Source organism: Hemiscyllium ocellatum, chromosome 26 (assembly GCF_020745735.1).
Source record: "Hemiscyllium ocellatum isolate sHemOce1 chromosome 26, sHemOce1.pat.X.cur, whole genome shotgun sequence".
NCBI lineage: Eukaryota > Metazoa > Chordata > Chondrichthyes > Orectolobiformes > Hemiscylliidae > Hemiscyllium > Hemiscyllium ocellatum.
This window is the reverse complement of record NC_083426.1, coordinates 52,941,846-52,962,459: the sequence shown is the minus strand read 5'-3', so window position 1 is coordinate 52,962,459 and position 20,614 is coordinate 52,941,846.

The following is a 20,614-nucleotide window of genomic DNA, read 5'->3' as shown; positions in this document are numbered from 1 at the left end:
TCACCAACTACAACACAAGCACTAACATCAACGTGAGCACCATAACCAAATCAGCATCAACACCCACTACAACACAAGCTCTAATGTCTACGTGAGCAACAAAATCAAAACAACAACTACAACATCAGAACTAACATCAGCGTGAACACCATAATCAAATCATCTTCAACACCCACTACAACACCAGCACTAACATCAACGTGAGCAACATAATCAAATCAGCATCAATACCAAATAAAACACCAGCACTAACGTCAACGAGAGCACCAAAATTAAAACAGCATCAACACCAACTACAACACCAGCAATAACATCAACATGAACGCCATAATAAAATCAGCATCAACGCCCACTACAATAGCAGCACTAACATCAACGTGAGTATCATAAACAAATCTGCATCAATACCCACTACAACACCAGCACTAACATCAACGTGAGCACCATAATCAAATCAGCATCAATACCCACCAACAACACCAGTACTAACATCAACGTGAGCCCCATAATCAAATCAGCATCAACACAAACTACAACACCAGCACTAACATCAACGTGAGCAACAAAATCAAAACAGCAACTACAACACCAGAACTAACATCAGCGTGAACACCATAATCAAATCATCTTCAACACCCAATACAACACCAGCACTAACATCAAAGTGAGCAACATAATCAAATCAGCATCGACACTCACTACAACACCAGCACTAAAATCAATGAGATCAACCTACTCAAATCTGCATCAACATCCACTACAACACCAGCACTAACATCAATGTGAGCACCAAAATGAAAACAACACCAACACCAACTACAACAGCAGCACTACATCAACGTGTGCACCATAATCAAATCAGCATCAACACCGACCAACAACACCAGCACTAACATCAACGTGAGCACCATAATCTAATCAGCATCAACAACAACTACAACACCAGCACTAGCATTAACATGAGCAACATAATCAAATCAGCATCAACACCAAGTACAACACCAGCACTAACATCAACGTGAGCACCATAATCTAATCAGCATCAACACCAACTACAACACCAGCACTAGCATCAACGTGACCAAAATAATGAAATCAGCATCAACACCCACTGCATCAACGTGAGCAACATAATCAAATTAGCATCAACACCAACTACAACACCAGCACTAACATCAATGTGAGCAACATAATCTAATCAGCATCAACATCCTCTACAAACCCAGCACGAACATCAACGTGTGCACCATAATCAAATCAGCATCAACACCCACTGCAACACCAGCACTAACATCAATGTGAGCAACATAATCAAATCAGCATCAACATCCTCTACAAACCCAGCACTAACATCAACGTGAGTACCATAATCAAATCAGCATCAACACCACCAAAAACACCAGCACTAACATTAACGTGAGGAAAATAATCAAATCAGCATCAACACCCACTACAACACCAGCACTAACATCAACGTGAGCACCATAATCAAATCATCATCAACATCCTCTACAAACCCAGCACTAACATCAACGTGAGCAACAAAATCAAAACAGCAACTACAACATCAGAACTAACATCAGCGTGAACACCATAATCAAACCATCTTCAACACCCAATACAACACCAGCACTAACATCAACGTGAGCACCATAATCAAATCAGCATCATCACCAACTACAACACAAGCACTAACATCAACGTGAGCACCATAACCAAATCCGCATCAACACCCACTACAACACAAGCTCTAATGTCTACGTGTGCACCATAATCAAATCAGCATCAACACCTACTGCAACACCAGCACTAACATCAATGTGGGCAACATAATCAAATCATCTTCAACACCCAATACAACACCAACACTTAAATCAACGTGAACACTACAATCAAATCAGCATCAACACTCACTACAACACCAACACTATCAACAACGTGAGCACCATAATCTAATCAGCATCAACACCCACTACAACACCAGCACCAACATCAACGTGAGCACTATAATCAAATCAGCATCGACCCCCACTACAACACCAGTACTAACATCAACATGAGCACCATAATCTAATCAGCATCAACACCAACTACAACACCAGCACTAGCATCAATGTGACCAAAATAATGAAATCAGCATCAACACCCACTGCATCAACGTGAGCAACATAATCAAATCAGCATCAACACTCTCTACAACACCAGCACTAACATCAATGTGAGCACGATAATCAAATCAGCATCACCTCCACTACAACACCAGCACTAACATCAACGTGAGAACTATAATCAAATCAGCATCAACCCCCACTACAACACCAGCACTAACATCAACGTGACCACCATAATCAAATCAGCATCAACACCCACTACAACACCCGCACTAACATCAATGTGAGAATCATCATCAAATCAGTATCAACACCCACTACAACACAAGCACTAACATCAACATGAGCACCATAAACAAATCAGTATCAACACCAACTACAACACCAGCACTAACATCAACGTGATCAAAATAATCAAATCAGCATCAACACCCACTGAAACACCAGAACTAACATCTACGTGAGCACCAAAATCAAAACAACATCAACACCAACTGCAACACCAGCAATATTATCAACATGAGCAACATACTCAAATCTGCATCAACACCCATTACAACACCAGCACTTACACCAACATGAACATCATAATCAAATCAGCACCAACAAACACTGCAACACCAGCACTAACATCAACGTGAGAACCATCATCAAATCAGCATCAACACCCACAACAACCCCAGTACGAACATCAACGAGAGCACCATAATCAAATCAGCATCAATACCCACCAACAAAACCAGCACTATCACCATCGTGAGCAACATACTCAAATCAGCATCAACACCAACTACAACACCAGCACTAACATCAACGTGAGCACCATAATCAAATCAGCATCAACACCAACTAATACACCAGCACTAACATCAACGTGAGCACCATCATCAAATCAGCATCAATACCCACCAACAAAACCAGCACTAACATCAACGTGAGCACCATAATCAAATCAGCATCAACACCCACCACAACGCCAACACTAACATCAGCATGAGCATCATAATCAAATCAGCATCAACACTCACTACAACACCAGCACTAACATCAATGTGAGCACCAAAGTTAAAACAGCATCAACACCAACTACAACACCAGCACTAACATCAACGTGAGCACCACAATTAAACCATCGTCAACACCCACTACAACACCAGCACTAACATCAACATGAGCACCAAAATTAAAACAGCATCAACATCAACTACAATACCAGCACTACATCCATGTGAAGACCATAATCAAAGCAGAATCAACACCCACTACAACACCAGCACTAACATCAACGTGAGTACCACAATTAAACCATCGTCAACACCCACTACAACACCAGCACTAACATCAACATGAGCACCAAAATTAAAACAGCATCAACATCAACTACAATACCAGCACTACATCAATGTGAACACCATAATCAAATCAGCATCAACACAAACTACAACACCAGCACTAACATCAACGTGAGCACCAAAATAAAACAAGCATCAACACCAAGTACAACATCAGCACTACATCCATGTGAAGACCATAATCAAAGCAGAATCAACACCCACTACAACAGCGGCACTAACATCAACGTGAGCATCATAATCCAACCTGCATCAACACTCACGACAACACCAGCACTAACATCAACGCGATCAACATACTCAAATCTCCAACAACACTCACTACAACATCAACATTTACATCAATGTGAACACCATAATCAAATCAGCACCAACTAACACTGCAAAACCAGCACTAACATCAACGTGAGCACCATATACAAATCAGCATCAATACCCACTACAACTCCAGCATTAACATCAACGAGAGCACCAAAATTAAAACAGCATCAACACCAACTAGAACACCAGCACTACATCAACATGAACACCATAATAAAACCAGCATCAACACCCACTACAATAGCACCACTAACATCAACGTGAACACCACAATCAAATCAGAATCAACACCCACTACAACACCAGCACTAACATCAACATGAGTATCATAAACAAATCAGAATCAATAACCACTACAACACAAGCACTATCATCAACGTGACCAAAATAATGAAATCAGCGTCAACACCAACTGCAACACCAGCACTAACGTCTATGTGAGCAACAAAATCAAAACAACATCAACACCAACTGCAACACCAGCACTAACATCAACGTGAGCACCATATACAAATCAGCATCAATGCCCACTACAACTCCAGCACTAATTTCAACGTGACCAAAATAATCAAATCAGCAACAACACCCACTACAACACCAGCACCAACATCAACGTGAGCACTATAATCAAATCAGCATCAACACCCACTACAACACCAGCAATAACATCAACGTGAGCAACATAATCAAATCAGCATCAATACCAACTGCAACACCAGCACTAACATCAACGAGAGCACCAAAATTAAAACAGCATCAACACCAACTACAACACCAGCACTAACATCAACGTGAGCATCAAAATTAAAACAGCATCAACAACAACTAGAACACCAGCACTACATCAACATGAACGCCATAATAAAATCAGCATCAACGCCCACTACAATAGCAGCACTAACATCAACGTGAGTATCATAAACAAATCTGCATCAATACCCACTACAACACCAGCACTAACATCAACGTGGGCACCATAATCAAATCAGCATCAATACCCACCAACAACACCAGTACTAACATCAACGTGAGCCCCATAATCAAATCAGCATCAACACAAACTACAACACCAGCACTAACATCAACGTGAGCAACAAAATCAAAACAGCAACTACAACACCAGAACTAACATCAGCGTGAACACCATAATCAAATCATCTTCAACACCCAATACAACACCAGCACTAACATCAAAGTGAGCAACATAATCAAATCAGCATCGACACTCACTACAACACCAGCACTAAAATCAATGAGATCAACCTACTCAAATCTGCATCAACATCCACTACAACACCAGCACTAACATCAATGTGAGCACCAAAATGAAAACAACATCAACACCAACTACAACAGCAGCACTACATCAACGTGTGCACCATAATCAAATCAGCATCAACACCGACCAACAACACCAGCACTAACATCAACGTGAGCACCATAATCTAATCAGCATCAACAACAACTACAACACCAGCACTAGCATTAACATGAGCAACATAACCAAATCAGCATCAACACCAAGTACAACACCAGCACTAACATCAACGTGAGCACCATAATCTAATCAGCATCAACACCAACTACAACACCAGCACTAGCATCAACGTGACCAAAATAATGAAATCAGCATCAACACCCACTGCATCAACGTGAGCAACATAATCAAATTAGCATCAACACCAACTACAACACCAGCACTAACATCAATGTGAGCAACATAATCTAATCAGCATCAACATCCTCTACAAACCCAGCACGAACATCAACGTGTGCACCATAATCAAATCAGCATCAACACCCACTGCAACACCAGCACTAACATCAATGTGAGCAACATAATCAAATCAGCATCAACATCCTCTACAAACCCAGCACTAACATCAACGTGAGTACCATAATCAAATCAGCATCAACACCACCAAAAACACCAGCACTAACATTAATGTGAGGAAAATAATCAAATCAGCATCAACACCCACTACAACACCAGCACTAACATCAACGTGAGCACCATAATCAAATCATCATCAACATCCTCTACAAACCCAGCACTAACATCAACGTGAGCAACAAAATCAAAACAGCAACTACAACATCAGAACTAACATCAGCGTGAACACCATAATCAAACCATCTTCAACACCCAATACAACACCAGCACTAACATCAACGTGAGCACCATAATCAAATCAGCATCATCACCAACTACAACACCAGCACTAACATCACCGTGAGCACCATAATCAAATCAGCATCAACACCCACTGCAACACAAGCACTAACATCAACGTGAGCACCATAACCAAATCAGCATCAACACCCACTACAACACAAGCTCTAATGTCTACGTGAGCAACAAAATCAAATCAGCATCAACACCAACTACAACACCAGCACTACATCAACGTGTGCACCATAATCAAATCAGCATCAACATCCTCTACAAACCCAGTACTAACATCAGCGTGAACACCATAATCAAATCATCTTCAACACCCACTACAACACCAGCACTAACATCAACGTGAGCACCATAATCAATTCAGCATCAACACTCACTACAACACCAGCACTAACATCAACGCGATCAACATACTCAAATCTCCAACAACACTCACTACAACATCAACATTTACATCAATGTGAACACCATAATCAAATCAGCACCAACTAACACTGCAAAACCAGCACTAACATCAACGTGAGCACCATATACAAATCAGCATCAATACCCACTACAACTCCAGCACTAACATCAACGAGAGCACCAAAATTAAAACAGCATCAACACCAACTAGAACACCAGCACTACATCAACATGAACACCATAATAAAACCAGCATCAACACCCACTACAATAGCACCACTAACATCAACGTGAACACCACAATCAAATCAGAATCAACACCCACTACAACACCAGCACTAACATCAACATGAGTATCATAAACAAATCAGAATCAATAACCACTACAACACAAGCACTATCATCAACGTGACCAAAATAATGAAATCAGCGTCAACACCAACTGCAACACCAGCACTAACGTCGATGTGAGCAACAAAATCAAAACAACATCAACACCAACTGCAACACCAGCACTAACATCAACGTGAGCACCATATACAAATCAGCATCAATGCCCACTACAACTCCAGCACTAATTTCAACGTGACCAAAATAATCAAATCAGCAACAACACCCACTACAACACCAGCACCAACATCAACGTGAGCACTATAATCAAATCAGCATCAACACCCACTACAACACCAGCAATAACATCAACGTGAGCAACATAATCAAATCAGCATCAATACCAACTGCAACACCAGCACTAACATCAACGAGAGCACCAAAATTAAAACAGCATCAACACCAACTACAACACCAGCACTAACATCAACGTGAGCATCAAAATTAAAACAGCATCAACAACAACTAGAACACCAGCACTACATCAACATGAACGCCATAATAAAATCAGCATCATCGCCCACTACAATAGCAGCACTAACATCAACGTGAGTATCATAAACAAATCTGCATCAATACCCACTACAACACCAGCACTAACATCAACGTGAGCACCATAATCAAATCAGCATCAATACCCACCAACAACACCAGTACTAACATCAACGTGAGCCCCATAATCAAATCAGCATCAACACAAACTACAACACCAGCACTAACATCAACGTGAGCAACAAAATCAAAACAGCAACTACAACACCAGAACTAACATCAGCGTGAACACCATAATCAAATCATCTTCAACACCCAATACAACACCAGCACTAACATCAAAGTGAGCAACATAATCAAATCAGCATCGACACTCACTACAACACCAGCACTAAAATCAATGAGATCAACCTACTCAAATCTGCATCAACATCCACTACAACACCAGCACTAACATCAATGTGAGCACCAAAATGAAAACAACATCAACACCAACTACAACAGCAGCACTACATCAACGTGTGCACCATAATCAAATCAGCATCAACACCGACCAACAACACCAGCACTAACATCAACGTGAGCACCATAATCTAATCAGCATCAACAACAACTACAACACCAGCACTAGCATTAACATGAGCAACATAACCAAATCAGCATCAACACCAAGTACAACACCAGCACTAACATCAACGTGAGCACCATAATCTAATCAGCATCAACACCAACTACAACACCAGCACTAGCATCAACGTGACCAAAATAATGAAATCAGCATCAACACCCACTGCATCAACGTGAGCAACATAATCAAATTAGCATCAACACCAACTACAACACCAGCACTAACATCAATGTGAGCAACATAATCTAATCAGCATCAACATCCTCTACAAACCCAGCACGAACATCAACGTGTGCACCATAATCAAATCAGCATCAACACCCACTGCAACACCAGCACTAACATCAATGTGAGCAACATAATCAAATCAGCATCAACATCCTCTACAAACCCAGCACTAACATCAACGTGAGTACCATAATCAAATCAGCATCAACACCACCAAAAACACCAGCACTAACATTAATGTGAGGAAAATAATCAAATCAGCATCAACACCCACTACAACACCAGCACTAACATCAACGTGAGCACCATAATCAAATCATCATCAACATCCTCTACAAACCCAGCACTAACATCAACGTGAGCAACAAAATCAAAACAGCAACTACAACATCAGAACTAACATCAGCGTGAACACCATAATCAAACCATCTTCAACACCCAATACAACACCAGCACTAACATCAACGTGAGCACCATAATCAAATCAGCATCATCACCAACTACAACACCAGCACTAACATCACCGTGAGCACCATAATCAAATCAGCATCAACACCCACTGCAACACAAGCACTAACATCAACGTGAGCACCATAACCAAATCAGCATCAACACCCACTACAACACAAGCTCTAATGTCTACGTGAGCAACAAAATCAAATCAGCATCAACACCAACTACAACACCAGCACTACATCAACGTGTGCACCATAATCAAATCAGCATCAACATTTACGGGCGGCACGGTGGCACAGTGGTTATCACTGCTGCCTCACAGCGCCTGTAGACCCGGGTTCAATTCCCGACTCAGGCGACTGTGTGGAGTTTGCACGTTCTCCCCGTGTCTGCGTGGGTTTCCTCCGGGTGCTCCGGTTTCCTCCCACAGTCCAAAGATGTGCGGGTCAGGTGAATTGGTCAAGCTAAATTGCCCGTAGTGTTAGGTAAGGGGTAAATGTAGGGGTATGGGTGGGTTGCGCTTCGGCGGGTCGGTGTGGACTTGTTGGGCCGAAGGGCCTGTTTCCACACTGTAAGTCTAATCTAAATCTAATCTAATCCTCTACAAACCCAGTACTAACATCAACGTGAGCAACAAAATCAAAACAGCAACTACAACATCAGAACTAACATCAGCGTGAACACCATAATCAAATCATCTTCAACACCCACTACAACACCAGCACTAACATCAACGTGAGCACCATAATCAATTCAGCATCAACACTCACTACAACACCAGCACTAACATCAACGCGATCAACATACTCAAATCTCCAACAACACTCACTACAACATCAACATTTACATCAATGTGAACACCATAATCAAATCAGCACCAACTAACACTGCAAAACCAGCACTAACATCAACGTGAGCACCATATACAAATCAGCATCAACACCCACTACAACACCCGCACTAACATCAATGTGAGAATCATCATCAAATCAGTATCAACACCCACTACAACACAAGCACTAACATCAACATGAGCACCATAAACAAATCAGTATCAACACCAACTACAACACCAGCACTAACATCAACGTGATCAAAATAATCAAATCAGCATCAACACCCACTGAAACACCAGAACTAACATCTACGTGAGCACCAAAATCAAAACAACATCAACACCAACTGCAACACCAGCAATATTATCAACATGAGCAACATACTCAAATCTGCATCAACACCCATTACAACACCAGCACTTACACCAACATGAACATCATAATCAAATCAGCACCAACAAACACTGCAACACCAGCACTAACATCAACGTGAGAACCATCATCAAATCAGCATCAACACCCACAACAACCCCAGTACGAACATCAACGAGAGCACCATAATCAAATCAGCATCAATACCCACCAACAAAACCAGCACTATCACCATCGTGAGCAACATACTCAAATCAGCATCAACACCAACTACAACACCAGCACTAACATCAACGTGAGCACCATAATCAAATCAGCATCAACACCAACTAATACACCAGCACTAACATCAACGTGAGCACCATCATCAAATCAGCATCAATACCCACCAACAAAACCAGCACTAACATCAACGTGAGCACCATAATCAAATCAGCATCAACACCCACCACAACGCCAACACTAACATCAGCATGAGCATCATAATCAAATCAGCATCAACACTCACTACAACACCAGCACTAACATCAATGTGAGCACCAAAGTTAAGACAGCATCAACACCAACTACAACACCAGCACTAACATCAACGTGAGCACCACAATTAAACCATCGTCAACACCCACTACAACACCAGCACTAACATCAACATGAGCACCAAAATTAAAACAGCATCAACATCAACTACAATACCAGCACTACATCAATGTGAACACCATAATCAAATCAGCATCAACACAAACTACAACACCAGCACTAACATCAACGTGAGCACCAAAATAAAACAAGCATCAACACCAAGTACAACATCAGCACTACATCCATGTGAAGACCATAATCAAAGCAGAATCAACACCCACTACAACAGCGGCACTAACACCAACGTGAGCATTATAATCAAATCTGCATCAACACTCACGACAACACCAGCACTAACATCAACGCGATCAACATACTCAAATCTGCATCAACACTCACTACAACATCAACATTTACATTAATGTGAACACCATAATCAAATCAGCACCAACTAACACTGCAAAACCAGCACTAACATCAACGTGAGCACCATATACAAATCAGCATCAATACCCACTACAACTCCAGCACTAACATCAACATGATCAACATACTCAAATCAGCATCAACACTCACTACAACAAGAGCACAAACATCATTGGGAGCACCACAATCAAGTCAGCATCAACACTCTCTACAAAACCAGCACTAACATCAACGTGATCAACATAATCAAATCAGCACCAACAATGAAACACCAGCACTAACATCAACGTGACCAAAATAATCAAGACAGCATCAACACCCACTACAACACCAGCACTAACATCAACGTGAGCATCATCAGCAAATCCACATCAACACCTACTGCAAGACAAGCACTAACATCAACGTGACAAAAATAATCAAATCAACATCAACACCCACTACAACACCAGCACTACATCAACGTGAACACCATAATCAAATCAGCATCAACACCAACTACAACACCAGCACTACATCAACGTGAACACCATAATCAAATCAGCATCAACACCAACTACAACACCAGCACTACATCAACGTGAACACCATAATCAAATCAGCATCAACACCCACTACAACACCAGCACTAACATCAACGTGAGAACCATCATCAAATCAGCATCAACACCCACAACAACCCCAGTACGAACATCAACGAGAGCACCATAATCAAATCAGCATCAATACCCACCAACAAAACCAGCACTATCACCATCGTGAGCAACATACTCAAATCAGCATCAACACCAACTACAACACCAGCACTAACATCAACGTGAGCACCATAATCAAATCAGCATCAACACCAACTAATACACCAGCACTAACATCAACGTGAGCACCATCATCAAATCAGCATCAATACCCACCAACAAAACCAGCACTAACATCAACGTGAGCACCATAATCAAATCAGCATCAACACCCACCACAACGCCAACACTAACATCAGCATGAGCATCATAATCAAATCAGCATCAACACTCACTACAACACCAGCACTCACGTCAACGTGAGCACCATAATCAAATCATCATCAACACCCACTACAACTCCACCACTAACATCATCGTGAGCACCATAATCAAATCAGCATCAACACCCACCACATCACCAGCAGTAACATCAATGTGAGCAACATAATCAAATCAGCTTCCCCACCCACTACAACAACCGCACTAGCATCAACGTGAGCATCATAATCAAATCTGCATCAACACTCACGACAACACCAGCACTAACATCAACGCGATCAACATACTCAAATCTGCATCAACACTCACTACAAAATCAACATTTACATCATCGTGAACAGCATAATCAAATCAGCACCAACAAATACTGCAAAACCAACACTAACATTAACATGAGCACCATAAACAAATCAGCATCAACACCCACTACAACTCCAGCACTAACGTTTAGGGGAGCAACAAAATCAAAACAACATCAACACCAACTACAACACCAGCACTATCATCAACGTGATCAACACAATCAAATCATCACCAACACCCACTGAAACACCAGCACTAACATCAACGTGAGCACCATAATCAAATCAGCATCAACACCCACTACAACACCAGCACTAACATCAATGTGAGCACCAAAGTTAAAACAGCATCAACACCAACTACAACACCAGCACTAACATCAACGTGAGCACCACAATTAAACCATCGTCAACACCCACTACAACACCAGCACTAACATCAACATGAGCACCAAAATTAAAACAGCATCAACATCAACTACAATACCAGCACTACATCAATGGGAACAACATAATCAAATCAGCATCAACACAAACTACAACACCAGCACTAACATCAACGTGAGCACCAAAATAAAACAAGCATCAACACCAAGTACAACATCAGCACTACATCCATGTGAAGACCATAATCAAAGCAGAATCAACACCCACTACAATGCCTGCACTAACATCAACGTGAGCATCATAATCCAACCTGCATCAACACTCACGACAACACCAGCACTAACATCAACGCGATCAACATACTCAAATCTCCAACAACACTCACTACAACATCATCATTTACATCAATGTGAACACCATAATCAAATCAGCACCAACTAACACTGCAAAACCAGCACTAACATCAACGTGAGCACCATATACAAATCAGCATCAATACCCACTACAACTCCAGCATTAACATCAACGAGAGCACCAAAATTAAAACAGCATCAACACCAGCTAGAACACCAGCACTACATCAACATGAACACCATAATAAAACCAGCATCAACACCCACTACAATAGCACCACTAACATCAACGTGAACACCACAATCAAATCAGAATCAACACCCACTACAACACCAGCACTAACATCAACATGAGTATCATAAACAAATCAGAATCAATAACCACTACAACACAAGCACTATCAACAACGTGACCAAAATAATGAAATCTGCGTCAACACCAACTGCAACACCAGCACTAACGTCTATGTGAGCAACAAAATCAAAACAACATCAACACCAACTGCAACACCAGCACTAACATCAACGTGAGCACCATATACAAATCAGCATCAATGCCCACTACAACTCCAGCACTAATTTCAACGTGACCAAAATAATCAAATCAGCAACAACACCCACTACAACACCAGCACCAACATCAACGTGAGCACTATAATCAAATCAGCATCAATACCAACTGCAACACCAGCACTAACATCAACGAGAGCACCAAAATTAAAACAGCATCAACACCAACTACAACACCAGCACTAACATCAACGTGAGCATCAAAATTAAAACAGCATCAACAACAACTAGAACACCAGCACTACATCAACATGAACGCCATAATAAAATCAGCATCAACGCCCACTACAATAGCAGCACTAACATCAACGTGAGTATCATAAACAAATCTGCATCAATACCCACTACAACACCAGCACTAACATCAACGTGGGCACCATAATCAAATCAGCATCAATACCCACCAACAACACCAGCACTAAAATCAATGAGATCAACCTACTCAAATCTGCATCAACATCCACTACAACACCAGCACTAACATCAATGTGAGCACCAAAATGAAAACAACATCAACACCAACTACAACAGCAGCACTACATCAACGTGAGCACCATAATCAAATCAGCATCAATACCCACCAACAACACCAGTACTAACATCAACGTGAGCCCCATAATCAAATCAGCATCAACACAAACTACAACACCAGCACTAACATCAACGTGAGCAACAAAATCAAAACAGCAACTACAACACCAGAACTAACATCAGCGTGAACACCATAATCAAATCATCTTCAACAGCCAATACAACACCAGCACTAACATCAAAGTGAGCAACATAATCAAATCAGCATCGACACTCACTACAACACCAGCACTAAAATCAATGAGATCAACCCACTCAAATCTGCATCAACATCCACTACAACACCAGCACTAACATCAATGTGAGCACCAAAATGAAAACAACATCAACACCAACTACAACAGCAGCACTACATCAACGTGTGCACCATAATCAAATCAGCATCAACACCGACCAACAACACCAGCACTAACATCAACGTGAGCACCATAATCTAATCAGCATCAACAACAACTACAACACCAGCACTAGCATTAACATGAGCAACATAATCAAATCAGCATCAACACCAAGTACAACACCAGCACTAACATCAACGTGAGCACCATAATCTAATCAGCATCAACACCAACTACAACACCAGCACGAGCATCAACGTGATCAACATACTCAAATCTGCATCAACACTCACTTCAACAAGAGCACAAACATCATTGGGAGCACCACAATCAAGTCAGCATCAACACTCTCTACAAAACCAGCACTAACATCAACGTGTTCAACATAATTAAATCAGCACCAACAATGAAACTCCAGCACTAACATCAACGTGACCAAAATAATCAAGACAGCATCAACACCCACTACAACACCAGCACTAACATCAACGTGAGCATCATCAGCAAATCCACATCAACACCCACTACAAGACAAGCACTAACATCAACGTGACAAAAATAATCAAATCAACATCAACACCCACTGCAACACCAGCACTAACATCAACGTGAGCACCAAATTCAAAACAACATCAACACCAACTACAACACCAGCACTACATCAACGTGAACACCATAATCAAATCAGCATCAACACCAACTAAAACACCAGCACTACCTCAACATGAACACCATAATCAAATCAGCATCAACACCAACTACAACACCAGCACTACATCAACGTGAACACCATAATCAAATCAGCATCAACACCCACTACAACACCAGCACTAATATCAACGTGAGAACCATTATCAAATCAGCATCAACACCCACAACAACCCCAGTACGAACATCAACGAGAGCACCATAATCAAATCAGCATCAATACCCACCAACAAAACCAGCACTATCACCATCGTGAGCAACATACTCAAATCAGCATCAACACCAACTACAACACCAGCACTAACATCAACGTGAGCACCATCATCAAATCAGCATCAACACCCACTACAACACCAGCACTCACATCAATGTGAGCACCATAATCAAATCTGCATAAACATCCACTACAACACTAGCACAATCACCAAAATGTGCACCATAATCAAATCAGTATCAACACCCACTACAACCCCAGTACGAACATCAACGAGAGCACCATAATCAAATCAGCATCAATACCCACCAACAAAACCAGCACTATCACCATCGTGAGCAACATACTCAAATCAGCATCAACACCAACTACAACACCAGCACTAACATCAACGTGAGCACCATCATCAAATCATCATCAACACCCACCAACAAAACCAGCACTAACATCAACGTGAGCACCATAATCAAGTCAGCATCAACACCCACCACAATGCCAACACTAACATCAGCATGAGCATCATAATCAAATCAGCATCAACACTCACTACAACACCAGCACTCACGTCAACGTGAGCACCATAATCAAATCATCGTCAACACCCCCTACAACTCCACCACTAACATCATCGTGAGCACCATAATCAAATCAGCACCAACACCCACCACATCACCAGCAGTAACATTTATGTGAGCAACATAATCAAATCAGCTTCCCCACCCACTACAACAACCGCACTAGCATCAACGTGAGCATCATAATCAAATCTGCATCAACACTCACGACAACACCAGCACTAACATCAACGCGATCAACATACTCAAATCTGCATCAACACTCTCTACAACATCAACATTTACATCAACGTGAACAGCATAATCAAATCAGCACCAACAAATACTGCAAAACCAACACTAACATTAACATGAGCACCATAAACAAATCAGCATCAACACCCACTACAACTCCAGCACTAACGTTTAGGGGAGCAACAAAATCAAAACAACATCAACACCAACTACAACACCAGCACTATCATCAACGTGATCAACACAATCAAATCATCACCAACACCCACTGAAACACCAGCACTAACATCAACGTGAGCACCATAATCAAATCAGCATCAACACCCACTACAACACCAGCACTAACATCAATGTGAGCACCAAAGTTAAAACAGCATCAACACCAACTACAACACCAGCACTAACATCAACGTGAGCACCACAATCAAACCATCGTCAACACCCACTACAACACCAGTACTAACATCAACATGAGCACCAAAATTAAAACAGCATCAACATCAACTACAATACCAGCACTACATCAATGGGAACACCATAATCAAATCAGCATCAACACAAACTACAACACCAGCACTAACATCAACGTGAGCACCAAAATAAAACAAGCATCAACACCAAGTACAACACCAGCGCTAACTTCAGCTTGAGCACCATAATCAAATCATCGTCAACACCCACTACAATGCCTGCACTAACATCAACGTGAGCACCATCATCAATTCATCGTCAACACCCACTACAACACCAGCATTAACATCAACATGAGCAACATACTCAAATCAGCATCAACACCAACTACAACACCAGCACTAACATCAACATGAGCACCAAAATTAAAACAGCATCAACATCAACTACAACACCAGCACTACATCAACGTGAACACCATAATCAAATCAGCATCAACACCAACAACAACACCAGCACTAACATCAATGTGAGCACCACAATCAAATCAGCATCAACACCCACTACAACACCAGCACTAACATCAACGTGAGCACCAAAATAAAACGAACATCAACACCAACTACAATACCAGCACTAACATCAACGTGAGCACCATAATCAAATCAGCATCAACACCAACTAATACACCAGCACTAACATCAACGTGAGCACCATCATCAAATCAGCATCAATACCCACCAACAAAACCAGCACTAACATCAACGTGAGCACCATAATCAAATCAGCATCAACACCCACCACAACGCCAACACTAACATCAGCATGAGCATCATAATCAAATCAGCATCAACACTCACTACAACACCAGCACTCACGTCAACGTGAGCACCATAATCAAATCATCGTCAACACCCCCTACAACTCCACCACTAACATCATCGTGAGCACCATAATCAAATCAGCATCAACACCCACCACATCACCAGCAGTAACATCGATGTGAGCAACATAATCAAATCAGCATCCCCACCCACTACAACCGCACTAGCATCAACGTGAGCATCATAATCAAATCTGCATCAACACTCACGACAACACCAGCACTAACATCAACGCGATCAACATACTCAAATCTGCATCAACACTCACTACAACATCAACATTTACATCAACGTGAACAGCATAATCAAATCAGCACCAACAAATACTGCAAAACCAACACTAACATTAACATGAGCACCATAAACAAATCAGCATCAACACCCACTACAACTCCAGCACTAACGTTTAGGGGAGCAACAAAATCAAAACAACATCAACACCAACTACAACACCAGCACTATCATCAACGTGATCAACACAATCAAATCATCACCAACACCCACTGAAACACCAGCACTAACATCAACGTGAGCACCATAATCAAATCAGCATCAACACCCACTACAACACCAGCACTAACATCAATGTGAGCACCAAAGTTAAAACAGCATCAACACCAACTACAACACCAGCACTAACATCAACGTGAGCACCACAATCAAACCATCGTCAACACCCACTACAACACCAGCATTAACATCAACGTGAGCAACATACTCAAATCAGCATCAACACCAACTACAACACCAGCACTAACATCAACATGAGCACCAAAATTAAAACAGCATCAACATCAACTACAATACCAGCACTACATCAATGGGAACACCATAATCAAATCAGCATCAACACCAACTACAACACCAGCACTAACATCAACGTGAGCACCAAAATAAAACAAGCATCAACACCAAGTACAACACCAGCGCTAACTTCAGCTTGAGCACCATAATCAAATCATCGTCAACACCCACTACAATGCCTGCACTAACATCAACGTGAGCACCATCATCAATTCATCGTCAACACCCACCACAACACCAGCATTAACATCAACATGAGAAACATACTCAATTCAGCATCAACACCAACTACAACACCAGCACTAACATCAACATGAGCACCAAAATTAAAACAGCATCAACATCAACTACAACACCAGCACTACATCAACGTGTACACCATAATCAAATCAGCATCAACACCAACTACAACACCAGCACTAACCTCACCGTGAGCACCACAATCAAATCAGCATCAACACCCACTACAACACCAGCACTAACATCAACGTGAGCACCAAAATAAAACAAACATCAACACCAAGTACAACACCAGCGCTAACTTCAGCTTGAGCACCATAATCAAATCATCGTCAACACCCACTACAATGCCTGCACTAACATCAACGTGAGCACCATCATCAAATCAGCATCAATACCCACCAACAAAACCAGCACTAACATCAACGTGAGCACCATGATCAAATCATCGTCAACACCCACTACAACGCCAGCACTAACATCAATGTGAGCACCATAATCAAATCAGCATCAACACCAACTACAACACCAGCATTAACATCAATGTGAGCACCATAATCAATTCAGCAGCAACACCCTCTACAACCCCATCACTAACATCAGCGTGAACACCATTATCAAATCAGCATCAACACCCATTATATCATCAGCACTAGCATCAACGTGAGCTCCATAATTAAATCAGCATCATCACCCACTACAATACCAACATGAACATCAACGTGAGCACCATAATCAAATTAGCATCAACACCAATATATGTGCCACCGAGATCGACGCCAACAAAAATATGAACAAAAAACTCAACACCAACTTCAATATCCATATTAGCACAATGACAGCTCCAACATCAGAACAAACCATCAACACTAACACTAACACCAAAACTAACATCATCATCAACACCAATGTCAGTATTAATATCAACATCACCAACAAAACCAACATCAACACCAATGCTACCATCACCAGCATCCACACCCGCATTAACAACAGCAACATTGGCATGAACACTGACACCACCATCAATATTTACAAAAATATTAACATAAGCTTCAATACCAACAGCAACATTGTCATCAACTAAAACATCAACATCAATGACAAAATGAGCATCGACTTTGACATCAACAGCGTCATTAACACAATCATCAACATTAACACCAACACCAGTATTGATATGAACACTATTATCAAAATCAATCTTAACATGAAGACTAAAATCATAACAAGCATTCACACCAACAGCAATATCCCAGCATCAGCCTGAACAACAGAACCAACGTCAACATAAAGCAACAGCAACACCATCATTAAGTTCAACATAAACAGCATCACCATCATCACAAACACCCACTTTAACACCAACACCAACAAGAACACCAAAATCAAAACCAACACTGACACCAAAATCAACATGAAGACCAACAGAAATACCAACATCAAAGCCAAAGTAAACATCAATACCAACATCGACCTGAACATTGACATAAACATTTAGATGGACACCAACACCAAAGTTAACATGAGCATTAACATTAACAGCAATTTTAACATCAACATTGTCATCAATACTAACACCAAAGTCAAAAGTAACTTCAACACCAACACCAACAGCAGCACCAACACCAATATCAAAACCAACATTAACACCAATGCCAACATCAATATCAATACAAACACTGACACTAAAATTAATATTAAGGTAAACATCACAATAACCATCAACACCAACAGCATCAACGTTAATATCAACACAATATACAACATCAACAGCAGACCAACATCAAGCCCACACCAACATCAATACGAGCCCAACACCAACCCCTGCCCAACATCAACTCAAGCAAATCATCTACCCCAGCCCAACATCATCACAAACCAAACATCAACCGCAGCCCAACATCAACCCCAGCCCAATATCAACCCCAGCCCAACATCAACTTAACTTAACATCAACCCCAGCCCAATATCAACCCCAGTCTAACATCAACCCCAGCTCATCTTCAAACCCAGTCCAACATCAACCCCACACCAACATCAACACGAGCCCAACACCAAACCCAACCCAACATCAACCCAAGCAAATCATCTACCTGAGCCCAACATCAAAACAAACCCAACATCAACCCCAGCCCAACATCAACCCCAGCCAAATATCAACCCCAAACCAACATCAACCCCTGCCCCAACATCAACCCCAGTC